This window comes from Carassius auratus, chromosome 21, assembly GCF_003368295.1.
Source record: "Carassius auratus strain Wakin chromosome 21, ASM336829v1, whole genome shotgun sequence".
Classification (NCBI taxonomy): Eukaryota; Metazoa; Chordata; class Actinopteri; order Cypriniformes; family Cyprinidae; genus Carassius; species Carassius auratus.
The window spans coordinates 24,676,602-24,691,215 of record NC_039263.1 but is presented as its reverse complement, the minus strand read 5'-3'; positions in this window follow the sequence as shown (position 1 = coordinate 24,691,215).

Here is a 14,614-nt window from a genome sequence, read left to right as displayed (position 1 = left end):
ATTGTAATGCTTTCCTGATGGGCCTTCCTGCATGTACTGTCAAGCCTCTGCAAATGATCCAGAATGCAGCAGCGAGGGTTGTCTTCAATGAGCCAAAAAAAGCTCATGTTACTCCTCTCCTCATCAGGTTACACTGGATCCAGTAGCTGCTCGCATCAAATTCAAGGTACTGATGCTTGCCTACAAGACGACCACTGGCACGGCACCGACTTATCTAAACTCACTGGTTAAATCTTATGTGCCCTCCAGAAGTTTGCGCTCTGCAAGTGAACGTTGCCTTGTGGTGCCATCCCAAAGAAGTTCAAAATCACTCTCACGGACCTTTTCCTGGACTGTGCCCAGCTGGTGGAATGACCTCCCAATCTCAATTCGTACAGCTGAGTCTTTACTCATTTTCAAGAAACATCTAAATACTCATCTTTTTCGCCTGCACTTAACCAACTAACACCAGCACTTTTCCTTTTCTTGTCTTTTTCATTTAACTAAAAAAAAGCACTTGTATACTGTTGTTGTTCTCTTGTTGACCTGACTGCTTCTATTGTTCTCATTTGTAAGTCGCTTTGGATAAAAGCGTCTGCTAAATGATTAAATGTAAATGTAAATGATGTTACAAATTGCTTCTGGAGATCTGGAAACTTTACCTGGAGTTATTTTTGGGTAACTGGTTGTGGTTGCTTTTTCTGAAGAGTTTTTCCCTCCCGTAATGGAGTTTTCTGTTGTCTTATTAGGCTGTGTCGTAACAGTGGAATTGAGTTCAGAGGCATCTGTAACCAAACGAAACATTGGGTTTTTATTGCACTGCCAGGCAAATAAAGGTGACTGTTGTAACACATTTGTTCAGAGGCCATGAATAATATGTTTATCTTAATATCTCAAAACAAATGGCCGTCTACTGTAAATAGTACAGTTAGCAACCTGTCTATTGTAATTTATCAAATGCAGGTTTGATTGTTTTTATCTTACTGTGTAGATTTAAAAACTTAATTAGTCTGTTTCACACTTTAAAATGAACAAAAAGTCATACAATTTGAATTAAAGCAAATTAACAAGCCATGAAAATCATATCACTTTTAATTACAGATGTACGTACCACATGTATGCACATATATAATAGAAAGCAAGAGAACTTTGACCTCCATGAGCACTGATCAAATCGAACTAAGATTTTAAATTTGTCAAACGTCAGAATCAGATGGACAAACACCTGTGCTGCTTCTCTTCTGTGTGGTTATGCCAGGGTGTGATACAGGACATTTTAAACTATTCAGTGAAAGGAGGTGCTTCAGAAAACCCTCAGGGGGTCAATGACATTATTGATGTAATGTCATTATTGTTTTTACTAGTAGATCTCAGAGCAAAAAATAAGTCACTTTGACAAGTCAAAAATTAAATAATACAAAATGCATGCAGAAGGATAATGGAAACCAAGATTTTGACCCCCATGAGGACCAATCATGGGGCATTTCACAAATGTACAATCTCTGCACAAACAGTGCTCAGTCTCTTCTGTGAGGAGATGCTCAGATTTATATGGGATTCAGTAATATTTAAATCCCCCAGAGTTTTTAAAATTGTGGTTCATTAATTTATTGCTTGGACAGAGCAAGAATACCCAATCTGACTTTGCTGCAGCGTGGAATTGAACTACTGGTTTTGTCTGGTCAGAGGAGAACTGGCCCCCCAACAGAGCCTGGTTTCTCCAAAGGTTTTTTTCTCCATTCTGTCACCGATGGATTTTCGGTTCCTTGCCGCCGTCTCCTCTGGCTTACTTGGTTGGGGTCACTTCATCTACAGCGATATTGTTGACTTGATTGCAAATGATTGGACAGAAACTATTTAAACTATACTGAGCTGATATCACTGAATTCAATGATGAACTGTATTGACACACTGTTTTCCTAATTAATGATGTTCAGTTGCTTTGACACAATCCTTTTTCTTTAAAGTGCTATATAAATAAAGGTGACTTGACTTGACTTGACCTAAAATGCATTTGTAGATTCCATCGAGTGATAAAATCTACCCTTTTCAACGTAAGGCTGTTGAACTGAATTTATGGAGCAAACTATTTGCTAAAATAACCATAACATTAACAGTAACGCTGAAATACAAGCGTGCGGTTCTGTCCATCAAGTTGCATGTGTTCCTATAACAAACACTGTTTTCTTTCAGAAACATGGCTCCCAAACTATGGTATAGTGTTCCTGATAATGTTCGGGGTTCAGACACGCTCTCTGTTTAAATCTAGATTAAAAACACATCTTTTTCGCCAATCAATTGAATAATTAATATCATAATTTGTGACTGCAGTTGTATCTGATCAAATGCACATTCTTATTCTTTAGCTTGGGTTAAACTAATTAATTTTACTGAACAGCAGCTACGCTAATGATGTCTCTATTTGTTTCTCTGTTTTGGTAACTAGGATTTACACAAGCTCCAGTCTGGATCCAGAACATTTGAGAAGAGATGATGCTGACCCTCAGAGAACCCCAGATGATGCTAAACCTGAATCAACAACAGAACTAACAAATATTGCTACAAGTGTGACTGCATCATATAATAATTGCTGTTAATAATGTTCATCGTCTGGCTGACTACGTCTTGTATTAATTTTTCTTAAAAATCCTGTCATATGCAGATAAACTGACAGTCACTACTTATAAGCTACTACTAAATATTGCAGAAACGTAGTTTTCTGTAAAGTTGCTTTGTAATGATTTGTATCGTAAAAAGCGCTATACAAATAAACTTGAATTGAAATTAATTGAATCGAATTGAACATCACTGGCTGGTAGAAAGACAAAAATAGATTAGACTACATAATGGATTTCACCTAAAAAAATTTGACGCAGTGTTAACTGCAGAATCGATGCTAAGTCGTTCTTCGGGGCAAAGTTTCATAGCTCGAAGTAAAAGCGCAGTGTGAAAAGGTTTTTAAGATGATGGTGTTGAGCTAAACAATTCATGCTACAACAAACATTTCATTTACAGTAAAAATACTGATAGCATCCTTTCATGTTTTATGTCATACTTGGTTTATAATTTATGTCATATTGTGACTAAGGGCCGTTTCATAGTCAACACGAGAAACGCGAGCAAGCAACGCGAGCAAGCAACGCGAGCGACGCGCTCCCTTTCATAGTCTAAACAGTGGATGCAAGCGTCACGGGCGATGCATGTATGCAATACACCGCTCATGCAACAGGGGGTAGTAGAGTCGGGTGATATTAGTAGAGTCGGGTCACATGATATTCTAATCACAATGGCAACTGAAGAGGAGTGTATTCTGTTGCTGATTTTACATCGGTGGCAACAAAGGCAATGCAGAGATAAATGTGGATGAATACGTATAAGTTCGCATAATTTTTCATATTCGCCCACCATTGTATTCAGACCTTCTTCTTCTGTAAACACAATATACTTGAATTATTGTACAATACTTGCAATGTCGCCCCCACCGACAACACATAGTATTGCGTGCATTGGCGCGTCGCGTATCAAAAACTAGGACGGCACATTTGTATATCACACTGTATATCATTTTATACACTCAACATATGAGCTCCTCAACTTGGAATATTGGATTATGTACTGTAGCTATGATTTCATGTTACATGATGTTAAAAATTGCTTCTGGAGGTCTGGAAACTTTACCTGGAGTTATTTTTGGGTAACTGGTTGTGGCTGCTTTTTCTGAAGAGTTTTTCCCTCCCGTACTGGAGTTTTCTGTTGTCTTATTAGGCTGTGTCGTAACAGTGAAATTGCGTATAGAGGCATCTGTAACCAAACATACAAAACATTGGGTTTTTATTGCATTGCCAGGCAAATAAAGGTGACTGTTGTAACACATTTGTTCAGAAGCCATGAAGAATATGTTTATCTTAATATTTCAAAACACAGGGCTGTCTACTGTAAATTATACAGTTAGCAACCTGTCTATTGTAATTTATCAAATGCAGGTTTGATTGTTTTTATCTTACTGTGTAAATTTAAAAACTTAATTAGTTTATTTAACACTTTAAAATGAACAAAAAGTCATACAATGTGAATTAAAGCAAATGAACAAGCCATGAAAGTCATATCACTTTTAATTACAGATGTACTTACCACATGTATGCACATATACAATAGAAAGCAAGAGAACTTTGACCTCCATGAGCACTGATCAAATCGAACTAAGACATTAAATTTGTCAAACGTCAGAATCAGATGGACAAACACATGCGCTGCGTCTCTTCTGTGTGGTTATGCCAGGGTGTGATACAGGACATTTTAAACTATTCAGTGAAAGGAGGTGCTTCAGAAAACCCTCAGGGGGTCAATGACATTACTGACGTAATGTCATTATTGTTTTTACTAGTAGATCTCAGAGCAAAAAATAAGTCACTTTGACAAGTCACAAATTAAATAATACAAAATGCATGCAGAAGAATAATGGAAACCAAGATTTTGACCCCCATGAGGACCAATCAGGGCTATTTCAGGCGCCGTCGCCTCTAGCTTGCTTAGTTGGGGTCACTTCATTTATAGTGATATCGTTGACTTGATTGCAAATTAATGGACAAACACTATTTAAACTGAACAGAGATGAAATCACTGAATTCAATAATGAACTGCCTTTAACTGTCATTTTGCATTATTGAGACACTGTTTTCCTAATTAATGATGTTCAGTTGCTGAAACTATCCTTTTTCTTAAAGCACTATATAAATAAAGGTGACTTGACTTGACTTGACCTAAAATGCATGTGTAGATTCCGTCGAGTGATAAAATCTACCATTTTCAACGTAAGGCTGTTGAACTGAATTTCTGGAGCAAACTATTTGCTAAAATAACCATAACATTAACAGCAACGTTGAAATACAAGCGTGTGGTTCTGTCCATCAAGTTGCATGTGTTCCTATAACAAACACTGTTTTCTTTCAGAAACATGGCTTCCAAACTCTGGAATAGCATTCCTGATAATGTTCGGGGTTCAGACACACTCTCTCTGTTTAAATCTAGATTAAAAACGCATCTCTTTCACCAAGCATTTGAATAATGCATCTCTTAATTTGTGACTGCAGTTGTATCTGATCAAATACGCATTCTTATTCTTTAGCTTGGGTTAAACTAATTAATTTTACTTTGTTGGAACAGCAGCTATGCTAATGATGTCTCTATTTGTTTCTCTGTTTTGGTAACTAGGATTTACACAAGCTCCAGTCTGGATCCAGAACACCTGAGAAGAGATGATGCTGACCCTCAGAGGACCCCAGATGATGCTAACCCTGAATCAACAACAGAACTAACAAATATTGCTACAAGTGTGACTGCATCATATAATAATTGCTGTTAATAATGTTCATCGTCTGGCTGACTACGTCTTGTATTAATTTTTCTTAACATTCCTGTCATCCCCCCCCCCCCCCACTCTACCATTTTATACACTCAACAAATGAGCTCCTCAATTTGGAATATAGTCTGGAAACTTTACCTGGAGTTATTTTTGGGTAACTGGTTGTGGTTGCTTTTTCTGAAGAGTTTTTCCATCCCGTACTGGAGTTTTCTGTTGTCTTATTAGGCTGTGTCGTAACAGTGAAATTGAGTTCAGAGGCATCTGTAACCAAACATACAAGCGCTTTGAGTGTCTAGAAAAGTGCTATATAAATGTAAGGAATTATTATTATTATTATTATTATTATTATTATTATTATTATTATTATTATACAAAACATTGGGTTTTTATTTCATTGCCAGGCAAATAAAGGTGACAGTTGTAACTCATTTGCTCAGAGACCATGAAGAATATGTTTATCTCAATATCTCAAAACACAGGGCTGTCTACTGTAAATTATACAGTTAGCAACCTGTCTATTGTGATTTATCAAATGCAGGTTTGATTGTTTTTATCTTCCTGTGCAACTTTAAAAACTTAATTAGTCTGTTTCACACTTTAAAATGAACAAAAAGTCATATAATTTGAATTAAAGCAAATGAACAAGCCATGAAAATCATATCACTTTTAATTACAGATGTACTTACCACATGTATGCAAATATATAATAGAAAGCAAGAGAACTTTGAGCTCCATGAGCACTGATCAAATCGAACTAAGACTTTAAATTTGTCAAACGTCAGAATCAGATGGACAAACACCTGTGCTGCTTCTCTTCTGTGTGGTTATGCCAGGGTGTGATACAGGACATTTTAAACTATTCAGTGAAAGGAGGTGCTTCAGAAAACCCTCAGGGGGTCAATGACATTATTGACGTAATGTCATTATTGTTTTTACTAGTAGATCTTAGAGCAAAAAATAAGTCACTTTGACAAGTCACAAATTAAATAATACAAAATGCATGCAGAAGGATAATGGAAACCAAGATTTTGACCCCCATGAGGACCAATCAGGGCCATTTCCTAACTGTACAATCTCTGCACAAACAGTGCTCAGTCTCTTCTGTGAGGAGATGCTCAGATTTATATGGGCCATTCCTGGAATTCAGTAATATTTAAGTCCCAAAGAGTTTTTAAAATGGTGGTTCACCAAAATTAATTACATAGGTAAATATAGTAAAATGATTTGATTCCCCTTTGGACCGCCAATTAACTAATTTGTGTCTGGGTTTACATCTTTCATTTAACTAAATCTGTATTGGTTTGTATTACAGCAATGTTGCATCGGTATTCCTACACTGCAAGCAACATTAGCAATACACTTTGTAACACAGATGTTGTCTCACTATATGGCAACAAAATCCATTCAAAAATGTGGGGGAGATACAGAAAGAGTGGACTGCAGCTGGAGTCAGTGCTTCAAGAACCACTACACACAGACATATACGTCTTGTATATGTCTGTGTGTAGTGGTTCTTGGGTTTCAGCTGTCGCATTCCTTGTGTCAAGCCACTCTTGAACAACAAACAGCGTCAGAAGTGTCTCGCTTCAAAAAGGACTGGACTCCTGCCAAATGGTCCAAAGGTATGTTCTCTGATGAAAGTAAATTTTGCATTCACTTTGGATATCCGGGTCCCAGAGTCTGGAGAAAGAGAGGAGAGGCACACAATCCACATTGTTTGAGGTCCAGTGTAAAGTTTCCACAGTCAGTGATGGTTTGGGTGCCATGTCATCTGCTGGTGTTGGTCCACTGTGTTTTCTGAGGTCAAAGGTCAACACAGCCGTATACCAGGAAGTGTTAGAGCACTTCATGCTTCCTGCTGTTGACCAACTTTATGGAGATGCAGATTTCATTTTCCAACAGGCCCCTGCACACAGTGCTAAAGCTACCAGTGCCTGGTTTAAGGTCCATGGTATCCCTGTTCTTAATTGGCCAGCAAACTCACCTGACCTTAACCCCGTAGAAAATCTATGGGGTATTGTGAAGAGGAAGATGCAATATGCCAGACCCAACCATTCAGAAGAGCTGAAGGCCACTATCAGAGCAACCTGGGCTCTCATAACACCTGAGCAGTGCCACAGACTGATCCACTCCATGCCAAGCCACATTGCTGCAGTAATTTCTTTTTTTCTGAAGCTACTTATTTTTCAGCTAATTTTTCAAGAAATACCCCAAGTGCTCTGACCCCAACCCCCCTCCCCCCACCCAAAGTTTTTTGTCCATTTATTAGCATTGTTTAAGATGCGGAACCGCCACATTTGTTTGCATCTTCGTCAAACGGGAGACATTTCAGACGCGCATTTCAGCTTTAACTCATGGCCAGGTGTGATTCAAATGAACGCAGAAAAGGCTCAGCAGCCAAATGAGCTTCAGTACAACAACAATGAACTGTGGTATGATGAGATGTTGTTAGGATGCATGTCAGTAAAACAAACTTTCCTGCCCTGTCAACCATCTTAAATTACCATCTACCAAAAAGGGGATTAAAGCTGCAAACTTTGCATGCATGCATTACATTTCAGAATGTCTCTCAAATGCACTAAAATATAGTCTGCATTTCCAGATCACAGTAAAATGCACAAGCTGAAATGTATTTTTTTAATTTTCTAATTGAATGCACAAGTAAATATGAGCACAGTACATTTATACTAGAAAATATGTGTGTTTTTTTTATTTGAAAAGTACAAAAAGAAATGGAACCATTCAAATGCATAACATAACACATTTTATATCCAGGTATTTATGTGCTGTCGATTTATTTTTTACATTCTTATAACTATCTGCATGTCTCATCCTTGAGTATGGAATGTTGGAGAACAAGCTTTTGAGGGTTTTGAGAATAAGAACCAAGCTGAGTGAGTACTAAAGCAATAGTCACCTACTTTATTTTTTAATGGTTGGAGGTGAGGAATAATACTAAAATGTCATATTCACTCAGTATTATGTGATATAGGCCTAATAATTCACAAACTCCTCAATTACAGTTAAATATAAATCAATTGTATTCAGTTGTGTTTCAGGAATTAAAATATTGTAGTACTTTATAAACACATTTTATATTGAAAGAATGAAGATTTCTGTACCCAACAAAACTGGTTGTTGGCCCCTTCCTGGCAAGCTCTATGAAAACATCCTGGCTATGCCACTGTACAAATTAAAGACTACATGCAATTGAAAAACATGGAGCATTTACAATTTGCATCTAAAAACGCATGGAAACGTGAGTTGTCCCACTTTCTTTTTAAAGTGCACTGGAGCATGCACTCTCTTGGTGACTGGCATTGCTAAGCAACCATGAGCCACACCATAGACTGTAAAAAAACATGGATGTAGTGTCTGTGTCGTCACTCGTAAAATTCGCTTCCCAGGGAACACATGATAGGTAAAAATTGTTAACCTGAATGCACTGTAAGTGGCTTTGGATAAAAGTGTCTGCTAAATGCATGAATGTAACCACACTCACCTAGCTTGACGATAGTGATAGCAGTGCTGCTGTGCAAAGCCAACATGCCATAACTTTATTTTTGTCAAAAATGAGTTAATGATCATTTAGGGGATGTATGTGTGGATGTGGATGTTGCCGGTGATCAGTGTCATCACCTGACTAGCACCGGCTGTGGCCTATCAGCCCAGCTATTTAATATCTGTGCTTTCCGACCTGTGTTGTCAGATTGTTTGGTGTTGTTACTGAGTGTACTCGAGTTTCTCTTGCCTTGGATATTCCTGTGGATTCCATCTCTCACCTTTTGTGGATTTCGCTGCTTGGAGCACCAAGGAATCGGCTGCTTATTTATTACTGCACTGCCAAGAGTGACCGTTGGCAGTCCCGTCTTATTTGAGACTTGCTCTTACTCTTCACTTTGAATATCTTGCTATGTCCTTCGGGTTATCTAACTCCCCTGCGGTCTTCCAAGCACTAGTCAATGAAGTGCTGATAGACATGGTCAGTCAGATTATATATGTCTACCTGGATGACATATTGATATTTTCCTCTCCTCTTCAGGAACATGTTCAGCCCGTCAGTTGAGTGCTCCAGAACCTGCTCGAGAATGGGTATTTTATTAAGGTAGAGAAGTGCGCGTTTCAAGCACAGTCAGTTCCGTTTTTGGGGTACATCATCTTGTCCAAGGGAATGTGTATGGATCCCAATAAGGATAAGGCTGTGGTGGATTGGCCAACCCCGGATTACCATAAGGGCCTGCAAGGTTCCTGGGATTCGCCAATTTCTACCGGCGTTTCATTTGCAATTTCAGCCAACTATCAACTCCTCTGACTGCCTTGAACTCCACTAATACGACATTCAGGTGGTCAAGTGTGTTCATTCTCGTGCTCCCATTCTCGTGTCCCCTGATTCCACACGTCAGTTCATGGTCGCTTCATGTGACACAGATGACTTAATGACTTAACTTCAGGCAGGCTCGATGGGCACTGTTTTTCGGTCATTCTGACTTTCCTACTTTTCTATTTTTCCTACTGTCTGGATTCCAAGAACATCAAACCCGATACATTGTCTTGCATTTTTGAACTTTCTGAGCACCTGTCTACTCTGAGCACCCAAATGTATTATACCTGAGAGACTCGTTGTCTCCACAATCATATGGGAAGTCCAGGCAAAGGTCTGCACAGCCTTAGAAGAGGTAATGCCTCTGCCCAGATGCCCACCAGGCCAGTTATTTGTGTTAGAGAGTATGGACCGATGTTATTCGTTGGGGTCATTGTTCTAGCCTGGCTTATATATAACTTTTCACAATTAAAATCATTTTCCTACTTTTTCTTGTAACTTGATAAAATCCATTGCAATGAACACAACTGGAGACGTTTAATTCATTAAAGTTTTACAGTCTAGCGAGTTTCACACTCTAGAGCAGAGCGTCAATCCACCTATCACTTAAGTAGCCACACCCTTAATTATGCAGAACTTTAAGGCTTAATATAATAAAAAAAAGGTTGCAAATATATTTTTTTCTGCTGCAAAGTTGGCCATTTTAACATGGGACATCTATGGACTGACTTCCCTTTGGAGCCAGGCTCTAAAGTCTAGAATTGAAGCTTTAGTGGTTTCATGAGAGAACGGGAGGTTGCACTTTCACCTCGAAGATGATAAGGTTTCGACTTGCCATGTTTCTACAATTAAATAATGACCTTCCACGCTAAAACCAGTATGGCTTTATAACTCAAAAAGCTACTAGTGGAAGTATCAGTAGTATCCATTCAGGTTGTAGTGGTATTCAACAGTTGAGAGATATGGCAGCTTTCCCATGAGTGGGCGTGGTTTCAATGCCAACAGCGGACACGCCCCCTAGAGAGCGGAGAGCTTATTTTTTTTCCTACGCATTTGTCACAAGATTTTGATGACTTATTTTAGTTTTTTTTATCATTCAAATTTGGCTGGGGTGTTAATAAAATTTTTCTGTTGTGTGAAAAACTCAGAACACATTTAACATCGCTTAACACAAATGCAGATACTAATAGCTAGTAGCATTATACTTTTTTTTTTTTTTTGTATTGTCAATGTGGTGTATTAAGTGTAGATTGATATGTGTGAGTGTGTGTGTGTGTGTGTGTGTGTGTGTGTGTGTATGTACATACTGGTTTACACAGGACTTGACTCAGTATGTACCTTGGTCCATGCCCTGTACATGAACTAATAGGTACATACACCAGTACGTACATAGTAAGTATATGGAAATAGGACTGCAATATAAGGTGCACCATTTACGGAAGTTTTTCAAACTTTGTTAAACTTAATCATGTTTATACAGTAATGTGTCTTATTGGTTATCATGCCTGTTTGTACCCACTTGTCCATAAGAACTGCATATATACCATGTATATACATTATAAAGAACAGTAAAGTATCTAATTAGTTAATATGTACAGGCACTACCTCTAAGTGACCATTCTTTTTTATATATATATTTTATTTAAAGTTTTAAAGTTGCATTAACAAACACAGAAACATAAATAAACTACCAACAGTAGACAACAAGGATACACACAAAAAACAAAACAAAAAAAAAACATCTGGATTGCCTCAGTCAGCAAATATATATACATAATAATTATTGAGAGTAGGCATAACTGACAATATTCACAGTTGTGTTGTAAATCAGTAATATCACCATTGGAGAAGTAAATAAAACTGGTACGAATTAAATAAATAAATAAATAAATAAATAAATAAAATAAAAGGATATGATTACAGAGTATATTATTTTTGAACTTCCAAAAGACTCAAGAGAGGTCCCCAAGTGGCTTCAAATCTTTTTAGTGCGCCAAGCTCACCAAAATGTAGCTGTTCCATTTGAATGATATGAAGCATCTCATTTAACCATCTCTGAAAACAAGGAGCTTGTGAGGTTTTCCAATTGAGGAGTATAATCTTTTTGGCTGCGATTAAGCCTACCATTAGCGCGTGCTGATGAGTACGAGGGATAGTATCCATAACATCAGAATAGCCCAAAATGGCCAGATTGTGGTCGGGCTGAATGTTAACTCCACATGCGCTTGAAAACAATTCAAAAATGTTAGACCAAAAATCATAAAGAATAAGGCAAAACCAAAATAAATGTGCCAATGTCCCATCTGCTATCTTGCACCTATCACATTGAGAAGAAACTGAGGGAAATATTTTGTTCAATCTAGTTTTGGAGTAATGAATACGATGCATAACTTTGAACTGGATTAGTTTATATCTTGAATTTACAGAACAACTCTTTATTCTCGACGGACCTTCTTCCCAGATCTCATCAGACACGTCGTTGCTTAATTCAGTAGACCAGGCTATTTTAAGGTGCTTGGTGCTTATAGGTGTTGTAAAAGCATGAACAAAACGAGATACCAAATGTCTAGTTTCAGGATTAGAGGAGAAAAGTGTGTGAATAACATTGCTTTCAGGTTTATTTATAAATTGTGGAATATTTTTCTTTAACATAATTTCTAATTTGCAGATAATGGAAGAAGTGAGACTGCGGGGATGAACAAATGTATTTTTAAGCTGCAAAAAGGATGGAAATTGATCTGCTATATAAAGATCTCCTATACAGCATAAAACTTTTTTTCTCCATCCTGAAAAAGCTCCATCAATCCGAGAAGTCTCAAACGAAGGATTGCATGATATTGGTGTATTGACTGAGACTTTTGGTAGTTTATAGATTTTTTTGATCTGATTCAAAATCTTGAGGGAATTTCTTAATACAAAATTATTGCTAGCTAATTTATTTATAGATTTACACTCTGTAAAAAGTAAAGCTGGGAGAGAAGACTCTGGCACTGACATCGCCTCTGCACGTACCCATAAAGGAGAAGTCTCAGGTAGCATATCATCCAGAATACCCCTTTTGCCAGAAAGTGAGAGCCCTGGCATTTGCTGCCCAATAATAATGCTTAAGGTTGGGAAGGCCAAGGCCTCCACAATCAGAAGGTTTTTGCAAGTGGGCTTTTGCTATGCGAGGTGTTTTACCATTCCATACAAATGAAAGAATTACTGAATCAAGTTGCTTAAAAAAAGTTGCCGGCAAAAAAATTGGGGAGATTTTGAAAAAGATATAGAAACTTTAGGAAGAGTAATCATCTTTATCACATTCACACGGCCAATTAGCGATAAAGGGAAGCAGTTTCCAGGCTTCAATGCTTCGTTTAAGTTTATTAATCATGTCTAAAAAAAATTAAATTAAACAGCTGCTTAGGGTTCTTTGAAATTTTCAGTCCGAGATATGTAAAAGTGATCATCCACTATTTTAATTGGTATACTGCTCAAAAAAGTATCACTTAATTTATTTGTTAGGGGCAAAATTCACTTTTACTCCAATTTATGGTGTATCCTAAAAGTTTACTAAAAGTGTCAATGTAATCTAAGATTTTCGGGACAGAAACCACAGGATCTGTGATATACAGTAAGAGATCATCTGCATATAAGCTTATCATATTTTCAGCATTGCCCAAAGAGATTCCATGGATATGTGGATGAGTTCTAATTCCTACCGCTAATGGCTCGAGCGCAATGTTAAAAAGTAGAGGTGAAAGAGGATCACCTTGTCGTACACCCCGGTTCAGTTCAAAAGAGCTGGATCTAATACATTGGTCAATACAGATGAGGACGGACGGAAGTAAAGCAATTTTGAACCAGTTGATAAATTTGTCGCCAAATCCGAACTGTTTTCAAAGTCTCAAACATATATGGCCACTCAATCTGATCGAAGGCTTTTTGGGCATCTAGTGAAATAACGGCTGCAGAATGGTCGGCTAACTGATGATCATAATATAAAATATTAAGTAGTAGGCGGACATTACAGAATGGAAAAACCTTCTGGAATAAACCCATTTTTGTCAGGATGAATAATTGTTGAGATATGTTGTGCTAATCTGGAAGCCAATATTTTAGTCAAAACTTTTTGATCAAAATTTAAAAGAACAATGGGTCTATAGTTAGCCGGATCTGTTTCAGCTTTTCCTTTTTTCGGAATTACACAATATTTGCTTCATACAAATAATCAGGAAGCCTTTCCTTTGCATTGGATCTTGTAGCATTCTCAGCATATAAGGGGCCAGCTTCTTACTAAAAGCTTTAAAAAAATTCACAGCCAAACCCATCCGGGCCTGCTGCTTTCCCAGATGAAAAGCAATGAATTGCCTCTAACAAATCTTCAATTGAAAGTACAGATTCTAGATCAGACCTAGAGGATTCACTAAGGTTTGGAAGATTAAGTTTAGAAAAAAAGCTATCATAATTAAGGTCAGAATCTAAGTGACCATTCTTACCCACACTTCTCTGTATGTACAAATGAATTACCATGCGTGCACGACTGTTGTAGTAAGTACAGTCGTGTTTCTTATTTGTTACCATGTACATATACTTTAGGTAAGTACCCTTACCTTGTGTTATTGTTATTTTTATAGCTGCCTCTCTTTTTCACTTTAAATAATGCACTATGAAAAACATATCATGGGTTTTATGCAAAACAGATGATTAGTCCTATGCAAAACAGTTTCTGCTCTGCTTCTGTTTCACAAATACAGCAATGAACACACACCCACACTGTTAACCATTTTTCTGTGGCAGCATGGTTGCCAGGAAGTGACTGAATTTTTTGGTTTTACAGCAATGTACCGTAATGCAATTTCCACAGTAATTTAAACAGTACTGCATAACTACAAAACAGTATTGTATTTTTTACAGTACTTTGCCTTTTTTGTCACTATTTCTACCAAATGTGGCTATATTTGAATATTGGT